The 17,061-nt window shown below is 56.7% G+C and overlaps 1 pseudogene; it reads left to right on the top strand.

Annotated features, from left to right (window-relative positions):
* LOC141996225 (butyrophilin subfamily 1 member A1-like) overlaps positions 1 to 12,143 on the top strand; it is a 102,435-nt pseudogene extending 90,292 nt beyond the window's left edge.
* Positions 12,144 to 17,061: the final 4,918 nt, after the last annotated feature.

Below are 17,061 nucleotides of genomic sequence, written 5' to 3'. Positions count from 1 at the left end.
GCTGGGAGGGCTGGAGTAGGAAAATTTGCTGGCTGTTGTTTTTGCCATTACACTGGGCAGTGTGGCCACAGCCCTCCTGGCCCCAAAGCACCAGGCTGTCGACCAGTACATTGGGAGGGCCCAAGGGACCAGCCCTCCCGGCCACGGAGCACCACGCGGCCCTGGACTGTGGGGAGGCCAGACAGCGTGGCCGCAGCCCTCCTGGCCCCAAAGCACTGGGCTGTTGGGCAGCAAGGCCCCTGCCTTCCCGGCCCCGGTGTGCCAGGACTCCGAAGCCGGGCAGAGCAGCCCCAGCCCCCCTGGCCCCAGAGCATCAGCAGGCTGGCAGCCCCGGAAGAGCCGGACACCTGCAGAGTGAGAAGCCGGACGAGGAGAAGGGGCGGAGTGTGGCTGGGCCACATCCTGGCTGTTTGGGAAGGCTCAGCTTTCCCTGCCGCCCATGGTTTGTGTTTCTGTTTTGGTGAGTGTATTTCCTGGCTCTGAGAGGTATCAGTTTTCTGCTACCCATTTCAGCATTCTGGAAGGATACAAGGCCCTGCCAAGGCAACCTGAATTCCCCTATAATAAAGTTTTTTGTTAGTGAATTATTTAAGGCTTGTTTACACATACATCATCCTCTTTGGTACCAGAGTCCACAGATGCCCTGGGGCCGGAACCAGAGCCCATAATACCAGGTCTCTAATCTCTCCACATGGTACCAGGGAAAGGTTAGAGGCACCCATGCCATATCGCACACAAGCACCAACCCTGTGCAAAGTGAAAGAGTCTCCTGGAGTCTCAGTTGGTCTTATGAAATCCTTTCCTTGGTGCATGCAATGGGGAACAGCTCCCCCGTTTCTTGAGAGAGGCACCTGCTCTGGACTGCGAAGCAGCAGTGCTCTCAGAGCCCGAGGGCCACTTCCAGTCAGACAAGGACCTCAAAACAAAAGCAGGTCACATAGCCTGGTCAAGCAGGTGCTGCTTTAGGCAAAGGTCTCGAGCCACTTGAGTCCATTTCATGACTGAGCAACGCTTCTTTAACGTGGGCCTCACACCGGCACGGCAAGCACCATGTGTGAGGATCACTGCTGGGGACATGAACGACAATGTTTGTCCCTGATGAGGGCATCACCGAGGAAAAACTTAACTAATACCACCATAGGCGCTGACTTCCCCGTTTCCCCTTTGTGCTCGACCTCCCTCTACCCCTGGCCCTGACCCCACTCCACCCCTTCCATACGGCCCCGCCCCACCCCACCTTTTCCCACCCTAGCCCCACCCCCCATGCCAACCCCTTACCCCAAGGCCCCACCCCAACTCTGCCTCCTCCCTGCCCCTAATCCAACCCCTTCCCCAAGGCTCACTGAGCTGTCATTCTCAGGACAAGTCCTACCAAAATTTGAAAAGCTGGTTACAACATTCCGATTCTCCAGAAGAGTAGCTGATTTTAATGAGATGCATATTATTGTTAACAGCTCCGCCATAGCGCTCTTAGGTCATTTCACAACTCTTGGGCATTTGCAACCTGGCAAGGATCTCCTCTGGTCTTGGTGACGTCTGGCTCTTTCATTAATCAGTCTGTTCTATTATCTCTGCTTCACACCTCAAGCCCTGATGTTCATTTCTTGAAAAGAGCAGCTCCAGGGCTGGTCTCTTCCCACCACACTCAGTGTGGTAAAAACTGTTGCAAAGAAATCAGTCTCTCAGCATTGTCATTACCCTCCTCAATTGTTCCCTTTATTTGTTTTATATTTTTGGCTATTCCCTCTTCTAATTCCATTTTAACCCCCTAATTCCTATCATTCGCTTCACCCAGTGTACTTAATGTGGCTTTCTACTGGCTTCACAGGGTTAATACTTTTCATTTGCTGAAGGATCCCTCTTTAGCTCTAACAACCTCTTGCTCCTGACCAGGTGGCCAGATGCGGTTACTGTACTGTATTTCTTCCTTTCCTTTTCCTTTGCTGCCCAGGAGGCTTCCTTGCTTTAAGGTCTTTTTCACTCACTTCCCTTCTGCAAGGTAATGTGACACTGACTCATTTCTCTCTCTTTTATTTTCAGACAAACTCCAGGCTGAGCTCAGTAAGTTCCATTCCCCCCAGTACGACCCTTGGGTGACATTGTCTCCTGCTCAGTGTGTCTGTGTCCAGGGGCGTTCTTACCCCTCTGTCTGTGTTTGGTTGCAGGGTGGAGAAGCGCCCGGCTCTACACAGGTACTGTACATACCGCTGGTATTGTATCCATGGTGAGACCCACCTTCCCCTGGGAGCTCTCTGCTCCTTTCCCTGCACAGAGTGTTTCCCTGTGACATTCAGTCGGCTGGAAATAGCAATGTCACTGGGGGCAGACGAAACGCAGATTTATTGCTGAGCACAGGGACACACTCCCTTTGGGAAAGGGCTGATTAGTGGTGAAATATGTCCCCTAGTGTCCCCTTCCCAGGGCTGTACCTGGGTTCTGCAGGATGGGCATTCTTATCTGCCCATCACTGGCACTGAACGGCTCAGCTCTCTCTTCCCAACGGCAGGATTTCCATGCTCAGACCGAGCTCTACCCACAATATTCTTCTCGTGTAACAGGAGCAGACAAGAGCTGTTCAGCGTCCCCCTGGCTCTGGGGTGAGGCAGGCCCTGTCCCCACTGCAAGGGCAGACAGGTTTTTATAACCAGCTTGTGACACTCCCCTGACCCAGTTGCCACAAATTGTGCCCATACGGCAGCTTTTCTGCCTCACACCTGTGGCTATGTGCGTGTTTTCACCTGGCTCGCAGCCTGACCATGTGCGTGTACTCGAGCAGGCTGGGAGAGTCTGGCAGCTCCAGCAGGGATGAGAGAGTCCAGAGGATGTGCACGCACATTGTAGCACCGGGAGCCCCGGGCTCCTCGCACGCCAGGGTATCCTAATGCACTGAGCCGGGGAGGGCGGGGCTGGATGAACTAAACTGATGGGAAAAGCTCCTTCCTCTCAGTTTAGAGCATCTCCGTGAAAGTGCTACGGCGGCACAGCTGCATCGGTGCAGGATTTTAAGCGAAGACCTGCCCTTAGACTGTGATTCACAAACGCCAAGACATGAGGTGAGGAGATGCCTACGCTAGACAGTAGGAGATGCGGATGAAAGGGGTGTGTGCTAAGCCCTGCTTCTCTCGTGGAGATGGGCACCTATCTCTGCTCAGTGACCCACAAAGGGAACCCCTTTCTTGGAGTCAGGCTGCTTAGCACCTACGGCAGATCTTGTGGGAATGAATTGGACGCCTTCCTCACACCACACAAACCGGCCGGGGTGGAGGAGCTGGCAATGACTTGTAGCCCCGTGGTTAAAGCCATCACATGGGAGACCCTGCTTCAATTCCCGCTTCTGCCCAAGGCAGGGAAGGATTTGAACAGGGGCCTTCTAGCTCTCGGGGTAGGGCCCTAACCCCTGGGGTATAAGTTAGTCTGTTCTGAGACCTCCTCTCTCTGGAAGCTGTTCCACGACGGACTGAATAATTAAAGATCATTGGGCACAGGTGCCGACTTTCTTCTTTCTGGGTGGGTGCTCCACCCCCACCCCAAGGCCCTGCCCACACTCTGCCCCTTCCCCCAAGGCCCTGCCCTTGCTCCATCTCTTCCTGCCCCCGCTCTGCCCCACACCAGCACCTCCCGCCCACTGCCAAACAGCTGGGCCCACCAAACAGCTGATTGGAGGGTGGCTGATGGGCACCCACTGTTTCGTTTCTGAGGGCGCTCTAGCCCCGGAGCACCCACGGAGTCGGCACCTGTGATTGGGTCAGAGAGCGCAAGTATGCGGCTGACTCTACAGCTGGGGGGTTAGAGCACCCCCCGGCGAGGGGGGAAGCCAGGGTCCGTCCCTGCACCAATGGCCCTTTATTTACCCACCATGGAAAATCCTCAGCAGGAGAGAGTGCGGGAGCCCCCCACCTCCGCCTCGCCTCGTGGTCAAAGCGCTCTCCTGAGACTGGCGGAGCCCTGTTTCAGTTTAAGCTCCCCCTCTGCCCGAGGGGAGCAGGGACTGGGAGTCCCCCCATCCTAGGGGAATGCTCTAGCCCCTGGGTTAAAATGTATGAGGGAAGCCCTCCCCAGCCAGCTGCTGCGTGGCCTCGCCTGAGGGACCCGGTCTGAGAGTGCCCCTGAGCTCGCCTACCAAACTAGCTGGGACAGCTGGACCCCGATCTTCCCCCAGCCTGTGGATCACGCTGGGGCTCAGGCCGGGGAATAGGCGTCCACGCGCCTGGAGGGAGGCAGCCGTGGTCATGGCTGGAGGGAGAAACACAGGCACCGAGGGAACTTTTACTGCACAAACTTCGACTGCGAGTGAGTTTTGGCAGCTCCGGGGTCAGCAGGAGGTTTGTGCCTCACCGTGGAGCTGAAACCAGGGACTTAGGCCCCGAGCTCCTTTTGTGCCGCCCTAGGTGACCCCGGAGCCCGTGGACTGTCCTGTTGACAGCCCCTGGGATCTGTGCCCTCAGTCATTCCGATCCAGGTGAAGATCCCCCTCCGCCCCTGTAGCAACCAGCACAACGGGGAACCGGCTTGAGTGGCCTCAGACCCCCCAGCAGCTCCCACAGTACCTGCCCCTCCCCTTCCTTTGCTGCCCCCCCATGTCTGCCTCCTGCCCCAGCCCTGAGCACCTTCCTCTGCCCCCGGCACCTGCCGTCATGAGCAGTGGGTGCAGCTTCCCTTGGGGGAGGCTAGCCCCCCGTCTCACCTCTTCCACCCGCTGCCCTGCCCACACTCCACCCCCACTCGCCCCAGGCCTCTCCCCCCACCTCCCTCCCCCACTTGGCCATCACTCGATGCATCCCACCTCACCCCCTGCCCCCGTGAGACCCCCGCCCACCGCTCACCGCATCTCGTCCTCGGGATGGCGAGCGGTGGGCGGGGGGTGAGGAGGGACACAGGGAGGGGCGGGGGGGGCTCATGGGGAGGGGGGAGGAGAGGAGGGAGGTGGTGGGCGGCAGGGACCTCGGGAGCGGAAGGGGGGGAAGTGGGGAGGGGCTCCCTCACCTGGTGGCAGCGGCTGTGCCAGGGGTGTTCTCCACCGCCCAAGCCTGCCCTTCCCGCTCCCCTAACCCTTCCCCCTCTGCCTGTGCCAGTCCTAGCCCCGCCACTCCTCTGCCCCCATTACTTCCCTCCTCCCAGCCCCATGGCACCTGCCCCTCCTCTCTGCTCCCCTCGTGCAACCCACCCTCAGCCCCCTCAACACACCCTCCCCCGTCTCCCCTCCGTCCCTGTCTCCCCTCCCCCCATGTCCTTCCCCTTGACCCGACCCCCTGGCACCTGCCCCTCCCCTCCCCCCTTTGGTGCCCACCCCTCCCCTTCCCCATCACCCTGGCACCCACTCCTCCCTTCACCCTCTGCACCCCGGTACGTGCCCTCCCTGGTGCCTGCTCCATCCCCTGGCCCCCACCCTTTCGTCCCCCTCTGGTTCCTTGGTGTCTGCCTCATGCCCCCCTATTGCCGCTGGAGATCTCCCCCTTCCTTCCCTTCCACTCCTGCTCCCCACCCCCTCCCCCTGCCCCTGTCCCCCGGCATTAGCTGAGCTCCGACTCCCCTTAAGGGTGAGGAACCCCATATCACAGTGATTAATGGGCACGTGGGTGAATTGCCCTTTGATCCCAGTGACCAGCCCCTGCCCCCAGCACTGACTCTGATTCTCTCCCCAGTGGATGTGACTCTGGATCCAAACACGGCTCATCCCAGCCTCGTCCTGTCTGAGGATCAGAAAACTGTGACATACGATGAGAGACGACAGGATCGACCTGACAATCCTGAGAGATTCAATACTTATCCGATTGTCCTGGGCACAAATGGATTCACAGGCGGCAGGTTTTACTGGGAAGTGGAGGTGGGAGACAAAATAAACTGGACTGTGGGGGTTTGTAGGGAATCTGTGATCAGGACAGGGAAGGTCAGACTCACTCCTGGGAATGGATACTGGGCTGTGTGGCTGAGGGATGGGAAATATGAGGCCTGCACCTCCCCCCCAAGATCCCCCTCCCCACAGGCATCAGGCCCAGCCCGGTGGGGGTTTTCCTGGACTATGAAGCAGGCGAGGTCTCATTTTACAGTGTGACTGACAGGTCCCATCTCTTCCCTTTCACTGACACCTTCTCCGGGACGCTCCGTCCTTATTTTTATGTTGGTTACAAAGAGGAGGGTGTGACGATGTGACGCAGCAGGGAGGGGGGAGTGTTGACCTGGGAATGTGCCCTGGGGACGGGAGACCTGAGAGCCTGCCACCTGAGCCAGGAGGGGGAGGGGGAGGTAACACCTCTGCCCAGGAATGTGGACGGAGGCTGCAGCAGGGAACCTGCTGGGTGGGTTTAGTTTCAGTTCGGGGCTGGGTGGAGGAACACAGGGAACCCCAGGGCTGGGGTCTAAGCTCCCTGCTCCCCCAGAAGGACTTGACTGAGGGGTCCTGGGTGTCCCCACAAGCTCTGTTTTGGACTGTGTTCCTGTTGTCCAATAAACCTTCTGTTTTACTGGCTGGCTGAGAGTCTCAGTGAATCCCAGGAAGAGGGGTGCAGGGCCTGGACTCCCCCACACTCCGTGACAACTGGTGGCAGCGGTGGGATCTACTGCACCCCGTGAACGGCGCTTCCTGCAGTAAGTGACTGGGGAACAGTAAAACGAAGGGGGATTGACGGGGACCAGGCGTGCTGAAGATTCAGAGAGAGACGGTTTCAGGGGGTGGTTAACCCCTGGGAGTGTGTGACCAGAGAGAAGGACTTTTGCAGTAACAGGGTCCCCCGGGGGATTGCAGCGAGCGGTCCCAGGGGCGGAGGAGTCTGCAGCTCGACCCTGGCAAAGAGGTGGTGACCTCAAGAAGGACTGGCACACTAGGGGCTTTTCCTGGAAACCGTGGACAGCTGCCCGGCCTGCGAGTGGCCAGCCGGGAGATGTACGCTAAACGCCTGAAGAGCGACCTGGTGGAGCTGTGCAGGCAGAGGGGGCTGCACGTCGGGAGGTCCACCAAGGAACAGCTGATTGCCCAGTTGGAGGAGAGGGATCGCTTGGATGACCCGATCCCTGTCCCTGAGGGAAGCCGCCCGGCGGACGCAGCGTGGGCCCTGGGGCCTGACCAGGCTGGGAGGGGTCAGACTGCTGCCCAGGACACCCCGAGACCCTTCCTACCTATGCCTGGGGGAGGGGTTGTGGGAAGCCCAGCGAATACCGAGGGCCCCCTGACCCCAGCAGCCAGCCGGGGATCCTCCCAGCGGAGCTCCCCATCCCTGGAGCGGATGCGGCTGGAATGGGAGAGGGAGAGGAAAATGAGGGAGCTGGAGGATCATGAAAAACAACGTCAACATGAGGAGAAACAACGTCAACATGAGCAGGAGGAGAAGGAGAAACAACGTCAACATGAGCAGCAGGAGAAGGAGAAACAAAGACAGCATGAACTGGAGCTGGCCAGGCTGAGGAGCAGTGGGGCCCCGGCTGCGGTGAGTGCCGGGGGACCCAAGACTGCAAGGAGCTTTGATAAGTGCTTCCTGGCCCAGCGGAAGGAGGGGGAGGACATGGATAGCTTCCTGACGGCCTTTGAGAATGCCTGCGAGCTGCACAGGGTTGACCCTGCAGACAGGCTCCAGTTCCTCACCCCCTTACTGGACCCCAAAGCCGTGGAGGTCTACAGCCGGATGACAGGGGCAGAGGCAGGGGACTATGAACTGTTCAAACAGGCCCTGCTCCGTGAGTTTGGGCTGACCCCCGAGATGTACCGGAGAAGGTTCCGGAGTCAGCGTAAAACGCCTGAGGTCACCTACCTACAACTGGTCAACAGGATGCAGGGATATGCCCGCAAGTGGACAGCGGGGGCCCAAACTAAAGAGGACCTGCTTGACCTGTTTGTACTGGAGCACCTGTATGAACAGTGCCCTTCCGACCTGAGGCTGTGGCTGGTGGACAAAAAGCTCGCGAACCCCCAGCATGCAGGGCAGCTGGCCGACGAGTTTGTGAACAGTCGGTCAGGGGGTAGCCGGGAGGAGTCCCAAAAGAACAGGCCCCCCCCGATGCAGAGAGAGAGTCACCATGGGGCCTCCCAGCGGGGAAATAGGGAGAACCCCCTCCAAAGGGGAACGCCTGGTGTCGGGCCCCTCCGACCCGTTCGAGGGGACCAACGTGATCTGAGCTGCTATCACTGTGGCCAGAGAGGCCACGTACGGGCCCAGTGCCCCGGGCTCAGGGACAAACTGAGCAGACCCAACCTACCCAGGGTTAACTGGGTAGGGACTCAGCTGGACGAGGGGCAGGCGACCCAGGAAAGGGGGTCTACCAGTTTGCCACCTGCTCAGGAGGGAAGAGTACCCCCAGCCAGCCCCGCCAGAGGGCTGGAGGCTCTGGACTCAGGGTGCTCGGTTTACAGGGTGGGTGCGGGGCTGTCCCTCCGGAGAGAGTGCCTTGTTCCCCTGGAGGTGGATGGGAGGAAGGTCAATGGATACTGGGATACGGGCGCGGAGGTGACGCTGGCCCGGCCCGAGGTGGTGGCCCCAGATCGGGTGGTGCCCAACACCTACCTGACCCTGACGGGGGTGGGCGGGACCCCATTTAAGGTGCCCGTGGCAAGGGTACACCTGAAATGGGGGACCAAGGAGGGCCCCAAGGATGTGGGGGTACACCACCATTTGCCCACTGAAGTTTTGATGGGGGGAGACCTAGAGGACTGGCCAAGCGACCCCCAGGCCGCCCTGGTTGTGACCCGTAGCCAGAGCCGGCGAGGGGCACTGCGACCTGACCCTGGGGAGGGTACCACACTGGAGGCGCGAGACCCTACTCGGGTGGGGAGGGAGCGCCGAGGGGCACGGCTCAGAGAGGCTGCGGCCTCAGACCTGGCCACGGAGGGGGAACCGGGCCCCATCCCTTCCCCAGCCGCTGAGTTCCAGGCCGAGTTGAGGAAAGATCCCTCCTTGCAGAAGCTCAGGGACCTGGCCGACCTCAGTGAGGGACGGACCATGAGGAGAGGCTGCCAGGAGAGGTTCCTGTGGGAGAAGGGGTTCCTGTACCGAGAATGGGCTCCCCCAGGGGAAGGGGAGTCCTGTGGGATCAGGAGGCAGCTGGTGGTCCCCCAGAAGTACCGCCGCAAGCTCCTGTCCCTGGCCCATGACATCCCCCTCGCAGGGCACCAGGGAATCCGGCGCACCCGGCAGAGGTTGCTACAGAACTTTTACTGGCCCGGGGTCTTTACCACCGTCCGGCAGTATTGCCGATCCTGTGACCCCTGTCAAAGGGTGGGGAAGGCCCGGGACAAGGGGAAAGCGGCGTTGAGACCTTTGCCCATCATAGAGGAGCCTTTCCAGAAGGTGGCCATGGACATCGTGGGGCCTCTCAGCAAGACGACCCGGTCGGGGAAGAAATACATTCTGGTGGTGGTAGATTTCGCCACCCGCTACCCCGAGGCAGTGCCCTTAGCCTCCATTGAAGCAGACACCGTGGCAGATGCGCTCCTGACCATTTTCAGCCGAGTGGGGTTCCCCAGGGAAGTCTTGACAGACCAAGGCTCCAACTTCATGTCGGCCCTGCTCCGGTGCTTGTGGGAGAAATGTGGGGTCCGGCATGACTGGGCCTCAGCGTATCACCCCCAGTCCAATGGGCTGGTGGAGAGGTTTAACGGGACGCTAAAGATGATGCTGAAAACCTTTATGAACCAGCACCCGCAGGATTGGGACAAGTACTTACCTCACCTGCTGTTCGCGTACAGGGAGGTGCCCCAGGAGTCTACCGGATTTTCGCCTTTCGAACTGTTATATGGAAGGAGGGTGAGGGGCCCCCTGGACCTGATGAGAGACGAGTGGGAGGGGAAGGCCACTCCCGATGGAGAGTCAGTGGTGGAGTATGTCCTGACCTTCCGAGAGAGACTGGCTGAACTCATGGGCCTGGCCAGGGAGAATCTGGCCAGAGCCCAGAGGAAGCAGAAGGTCTGGTATGACCGCACGGCGCGGGCCCGTGCCTACGCCACCGGGGATCAGGTGATGGTTCTCATCCCCGTGAGAAAGAACAAACTACAGGCCGCCTGGGAGGGCCCGTTCAAGGTCGTCAAGCAGCTCAATGAGGTAAACTATGTGGTGGAGCTGTCGAACCGGGCCCACCACCGCCGGGTGTACCATGTGAATATGATGAAGCCATATTATGCCAGGGGGAATGTGGTGTTAGCTGTGTGTGGTCAGTGGGAGGAGCAGGGAGATGACCCTTTAGTAGATCTATTCCCTGGGACCAGAGCTGGTTCCCCCCTGGAAACAATCCCCCTCTCGGATCAGCTCACCCCTGCCCAGCAAGCCGAGGTCAGGGGGGTGCTGCATCCGTACCGACAGCTGTTTTCCAACCAGCCTGGACGCACTAATCGGACTGTCCACCGGGTGCAGACAGGGTCGCACCCGCCGATAAGATGCTCCCCCTTCCGAGTCACAGGGAAAACTGCTCAGGACCTGGAAAGAGAGGTCCGGGACATGCTGGCTTTGGGGGTGATCCAGCCATCGGCCAGCCCTTGGGCCTCGCCGGTGGTGCTGGTCCCCAAAAAGGATGGGTCAGTCCGGTTCTGTGTGGACTATCGGAAGCTCAATGCCATCACTGTATCGGATGCCTACCCCATGCCCAGGCCGGACGAGCTCCTAGACAAGCTGGGAGGAGCTCGGTACCTTACCACCATGGACCTTACAAAGGGCTACTGGCAAGTGCCGCTGGATGCAGATGCCCGGCTGAAATCGGCCTTTATCACCCCTCTGGGGCTCTATGAGTTTCTGACCCTGCCTTTCGGCCTCAAGGGAGCGCCGGCCACCTTCCAGCGCCTGGTGGACCAGCTCCTGAGGGGGATGGAGAGTTTTGCCGTGGCGTATATTGACGACATCTGTGTCTTTAGCCAGACCTGGGAGGACCACGTGTCCCAGGTTAGACAAGTGCTGGACCGACTCCAGGGGGCTGGGCTGACTGTCAAAGCGGAGAAGTGCAAGGTGGGGATGGCTGAAGTATCTTACCTGGGCCATCGGGTGGGGAGCGGCCGCCTAAAGCCGGAACCGGCCAAGGTGGAGGTGATCAGAGACTGGCCCGCTCCCCACACCAAAAAGCAGGTCCAAGCCTTTATGGGGATGGCAGGATACTACCGAAGATTTGTGCCCCACTTTAGCGCCATAGCCACCCCCATCACTGCGCTATGCAAGAAGGGGAAGCCAGACAAGGTGGTCTGGACCGAGCAGTGCCAGGAGGCTTTCCGGGTGCTGAAGGAGGCTCTGGTCAGTGGCCCAGTTCTAGCAAACCCAGACTTTGACAAGCCCTTTGTGGTGTTCACCGACGCCTCCGACACGGGACTGGGGGCGGTGTTAATGCAGGAGGATGAAAAGGGGGAGAGACACCCCATCGTGTACCTGAGCAAGAAGTTGCTACCCCGGGAGCGACACTACGCGGCCATCGAGAAGGAGTGCCTGGCCATGGTGTGGGCCCTCAAGAAACTAGAGCCCTATCTCTTCGGGCGACACTTCACCGTCTACACCGACCACTCTCCCCTGACCTGGCTGCACCAGATGAAAGGAGCCAATGCCAAGCTCCTGAGGTGGAGCCTGCTCCTGCAGGATTACGACATGGACGTGGTCCATGTGAAGGGAAGTGCCAACCTGATAGCGGATGCGCTGTCCCGGAGAGGGGGCCCCGAACTTCCCCAGGTCACTGGTCACAGTGACCCCGCTCAGTTCAGTCTCGAAGGGGGGAGAGATGTGACGATGTGACGCAGCAGGGAGGGGGGAGTGTTGACCTGGGAATGTGCCCTGGGGACGGGAGACCTGAGAGCCTGTCACCTGAGCCAGGAGGGGGAGGGGGAGGTAACACCTCTGCCCAGGAATGTGGACGGAGGCTGCAGCAGGGAACCTGCTGGGTGGGTTTAGTTTCAGTTCGGGGCTGGGTGGAGGAACACAGGGAACCCCAGGGCTGGGGTCTAAGCTCCCTGCTCCCCCAGAAGGACTTGACTGAGGGGTCCTGGGTGTCCCCACAAGCTCTGTTTTGGACTGTGTTCCTGTTGTCCAATAAACCTTCTGTTTTACTGGCTGGCTGAGAGTCTCAGTGAATCCCAGGAAGAGGGGTGCAGGGCCTGGACTCCCCCACACTCCGTGACAGAGGGTAAAAACACTGCTCCCCTAATAATCTGTCCTGTCCCAGCTCAGGCCAAAGGGAATCTTTGTCCCTGAGAGTGACAGCCGTGGCAGAGACTATCCCCTCCCAGCGCTGACCAGCCCCCAGCCCTGTTCCCATGGGGATGGTACAAAGGGTATCACCTGCCTGCCCCCTCCCTCAGTTCCCAGTCCCAGGCCTGTGAGCTGGGGGAGAGGAGGGGGCAGAGAAGGGGGTGCGGGGAGCAGGCTGCTGGGCTGTGGGGGTGCAGGGAGAGAGGGGGATGTGGGGGTGCAATGTCAGGGGTGGATGCTGTGGCCAAGGGTGGGGTGGAGTGGGGAGGGGGCTGCAGCAGCAGGAAGGGAAGAGCCCAGATCATGAGAGAGACTCTGGGGAGGGGGTTGGGGGATGTAATGAGAGGGGAGGGGAGAGGAGAGGGGAGGGGAGGGGAGAGAGACCACAAGGAGGAAGAGAACCATGGCAGAAATGACAAAGGGGAGAAGACCCCAGTGTGAGGAGCAGGAGGATCTTGGGCAGGGTAAGAGTTGGCAGAAGGGAGGGATCCAGGAGCGGGGAAGGCTGGAGTCAGAGGAGGGAGGGATGCATGAGGAGGGATTGGCCCTGTCTGCACTCTCCGATTCTTGTTCCTGCAGGAGCCATTGAGCGCACGGTGGCTGCCAACACCCTCAGAGCGCGGCCGGGCTCTGCAGTGTAGACAGGACTAACCTCGGTCTCGTCTGTGCCCTGAGCTGCGCTGGCCCGGGAGGCACCTGCAGGGCCCTGCATGGCTCAGGGGAAGGTGAACATAGATCAGAACCATGTTCCATTGCAAACCCACCCAGCGCTAGCCAGGACGGGGCAGATCTGTGCCGTGACTAGATTCCAAGACAGGGGGTTTGATGGAGAGGAGATAGCTGCATAGAGGGGGAGGGGGGATAAGTGGGGCGTTGGATGGAAAACAGTTTCTGGGACTGATGGTGAAAAGGCAGCTGCCAGGGGAGCAGGGAGACATCTGGCAGAGAGAGAAAATGGGACAGAGAGCAGGGAGTGACAGTGGACGGCGCTGTACAGCAACGCCAGGGCCAAAATATTCCTGAGGTGCTGCATGAGCCCTTCAATGCCAACTGGCAGAGCACCCACTGTACAGCAACTCAAATCAGGTCTGACACACTCATTACCCCCCCCCCCACACGGTTCTCCTCATAGGTATCCAGACGGTGTCATATATAAACTGGTGACAGGCTGGTCCCCAAAATCATTGTGTGATGTCTGTGTGGGCTGTGTACAAAAGAGTGATACATGAGTGCTGGAAATATGTTCTGAATGTGTTTGGGAGGCAGTGCGTAAAGCCAGCCAGCCCTAGCCAGAGGAACGTCTGACTGGCTTGGGGACAGGCAGAGAACAACGAAAGTACATTTACAGATAAGGTAAACGAAGCAATGCGGCCGGCAGGAAAGGGCTTAGTGAGCACGCTGGGGACAGAGTCCGCACCCCCAGGAAGTCTTCCTGGCTCCTGAAAAAATGCAGTCGACTTCCAGGACATACTGTTAGTTAGGGAAGAAAGAGAACGGCCCCCTCCGAGCCCGTGGAAGCTGGGTCCCCTGGCCTGGGTGGCTAGTGATGTCAACTTCTTAGGTAACGATTGTAACGTGCTAAAACTGAGTTGTAGTCACTAGAAAGTCTGCTTTGTTTAGTTTTGTTTGGAACCAATCTGTTCTCTTCTTCTCTTGCTTAGCATCACTTAAATGGCTGTTCTTTGTTAATAAACTCAGTCTTATTTTTCCTACCTATCAGTGCTGTTATACTGGAGTGTAGACTGAGTCCTCAGCTCAGCTCACAGGCTGGTGTGTGCTGTGTGTCTCTTTGGAGACAGAAAACTTAATAACGTTTTGCCAGTGTCCTGTGAGAGCGACTGGACGCTGCAGAGAAATGTCTCTGGGGAACTCGGGAAGTGGAGATCATTGATTTGTTACCTGCAAGCTATGGTAAAGACTGGCAGAGTCTCGAGGAGTTTGCTGGTGAATTGAACGGGAAGATGTGGCGGGGAGCGGACACAGTCTAATCTCCAGTAAAGCTCACTCTTTCTAAAACAGAGGGGTAACACTTCGGTTTACAGTTCTGGGTGTCCGGAACAGAACTTTACACCCCTCCCACATAGGTTTGATTTCTCTCTCAGGAGATGTGGAGGGAGATGCTTCTGTAGGTGGGGGCTCAGGGAGACCGGTTTATTGCTGGGAGACAGGCCCCCCACCCAAGTGATCCCTCCCTCTTGCTCCACATATCTATTCAGGGGACACCATCACAGGGCCTAATAACATCAGATGTCAAGAATTAGAACATTCATAAACCAGTCGGAGAACACTTCAATCTCTCTGGTCATGCGATTACAGACATGAAAGTTGCGATATTACAACAGAAAAACTTCAAAACCAGACTCCAGCGAGAGACTGTTGAATTGGAATTCATTTGCAAATTGGATTCAATTAACAGGCTTGAATAGAGACTGGGAGTGGCTAAGTCATTATGCAAGGTAACCTATTTCCCCTTGTTTTTTCCTACCCCACCTCCGCCCCGTTCCTCAGACGTTCTTGTTAAACCCTGGATTTGTGCTGGAAATGGCCCACCTTGATTATCATACACATTGTAAGGAGAGTGATCACTTTAGATAAGCTATTACCAGCAGGAGAGTGGGGTGGGGGGAGAGAAAACCTTTTGTAGTGTTAAACACCCATTTTTTCATGGTCTGTGTATATAAAAATATCCTCACTGCATTTTCCACTTTATGCATCCGACGAAGTGAGCTGTAGCTCACGAAAGCTTATGCTCAAATAAATTGGTTAGTCTCTAAGGTGCCACAAGTCCTCCGTTTCTTTTTGCGAATACAGACTAACACGGCTGCTACTCTGAAACTTTTTAAAATATTTAACATTATAATTAATGCTGGAGGTTTAAGCAGGGTTTTGGGTGGAGGCTGACAGCTCACAACCCCCCAGGTAATAATTGCATGACCCCCTGAGGGGTCACGACCCGCAGTTTGAGAACCCCTGCTGTAAACTGATGGTGAGAGATTCCCTCCCACACCTCCCTGAAACCAACTGTCTGGCTGAGGCAGCTTCCCACTCGGAGCGCTGGCTTTTGTTGATCCCATTCTTAGGCCCCTAACTCTCCCCATCCCTTGTACAGGGAGCCTAGGTGCCTAACTCAAGGCTCTGGGTTCCACTGGGTGGCAACTGCTGAGTCTGGGTCCCCTTTGTGAATCGGGACCTTTCTGCCTCCCTCACACAGAAATCCTCAAATGCTGCTGAGCAAGGTTCAGGTGCAGCCCGTTTGTGGAAAGGGGAAAATGAAACTCAGCTCCTCTCTTCCCTGCATTGGGGCTGATGAGAATCCAGCAAAACCCCTCCAAATTCAACGGACCTGCTCCGTCTGCCTGGAGCTTTCCAAGGATCCAGCGAGCACAGCCTGTGGGCACAGTTTCTGCTGCGTGTGTGACAGAGCAGCTAGATGCTAACGCCAGACGGTCTCACTCTCTGTGGTCATGGTGTTCCCCTGGATTTGAGGTGTGTTTGTGTACCCCAGTATGTGATCAAGCTAACTGCAGCCATATTATCTGCACTCAGTCACCATGAATTAATGAAATAGAACACCATATATTGAAGGGTTAATTTGAAAGCAGGCTTTTAGAGGCAAGGTCAAAACTAGCTGCAGTTTCTGCTAATCAGAATGGGAGGAGGGAAAAGACAAGTCAACATTTGAGACTGAAAGTAAACAAGTGGACAGAAAGCTTGGAGTTTGGGCACCTTTGATATAGAAGTTTATTATGACTAAAATGGTTAGGAAAAGTGATGACGTAGTAGGGGTCACTATGACCTATGTGTTTTGTAGAAGTTAATTATAAAAAGGGTTAGATATAGAATGTTCTTTGGAGCAGTCCTCTGCAGCCATCCTCAGAGAGATGTTCCAGAGGAACAGCCGTGTTCGTCTGTATTCGCAAACAGAAAAGGAGGACTTGTGGCACCTTAGAGTTAGTCCTTTTCTTTTTCCTAAGAGAGATGTTTTTCTGACACCTTTTCCCCCAGGAGGGAAGTGTTTGGCCACCCCTGACCTACCATTAATTACCCAATACTGTCTCACATTTTAGGAAAATACCCGGGATGTTCTAAATCTATTCCTTAGGTCTGTGTGGGCTTAAATGTAATAAACTGCAGTTTTAGAAAGCGCATACGTACTTGTATTAATCATTTATCAGACGGAATCTCTGTGTTCCCATTGATTTATTCCCGACACTGCCTGGAGTGAAACAGTGAAGTTACCATCGCTGCGGGTTCTGAAACCCCCAGGCAACAACGATGTTGAGAGGACCAGCTGAGGCATAGCCACTAAAATTCACACAAACAGGCAAAGCTCATTGTCCAGGTGAATTAGGTCTCAGTTTCCCTGATTGTAAATAAATCATTTTTTAAAACTTCCCTTTCTACAAGGAGGGTATTGTATCGCCTGATTTATTTTGGGGGTGGGATCAAACAAGTACGGACCAGGTTCTCTTTTCACTGTGAGGGGAAACATGTACCTTGCCATTCCCAGGCTGCCCTGTGGCACTCTGCATTCCCAGAGGGAGAGGGAAGGGGAGGGGGCAGAGATGCCATGAATAGCCTAGAACCCAGCCTCTGGGGGTGAAAAGACAGAGCCAGTGTAGGGGAAGCTGTGGGCTGAGAAGACAGCTAAATTCAGGGACAGCATCTCCCACTCAGAGAAAGAGGAGCAGATGGTGGCTGAATTGCAGAATCTGTGCAGTGAGACCCATCTCAAAAAAGATATACTGGAATTGGAAAAGGTTCAGAAAAGAACAAAAATGATTGGGGGTACGGAACGGCTTCCGTATGAGGAGAGATTAATGAGACTGGGACTTTTCAGCTTGGAAAAGAGATGGCTAAGGGGAGATATGATTGAGGTCTATAAAAATATGACTGGTGTAGAGAAAGTAGATAAGGAAGT

The sequence above is a fragment of the Natator depressus genome, chromosome 11 (genome assembly GCF_965152275.1).
Source record: "Natator depressus isolate rNatDep1 chromosome 11, rNatDep2.hap1, whole genome shotgun sequence".
Taxonomy (NCBI): Eukaryota; Metazoa; Chordata; order Testudines; family Cheloniidae; genus Natator; species Natator depressus.
The sequence above is the reverse complement of the archived record's forward strand: the minus strand, read 5'-3'. Positions and strand labels throughout refer to the sequence as shown.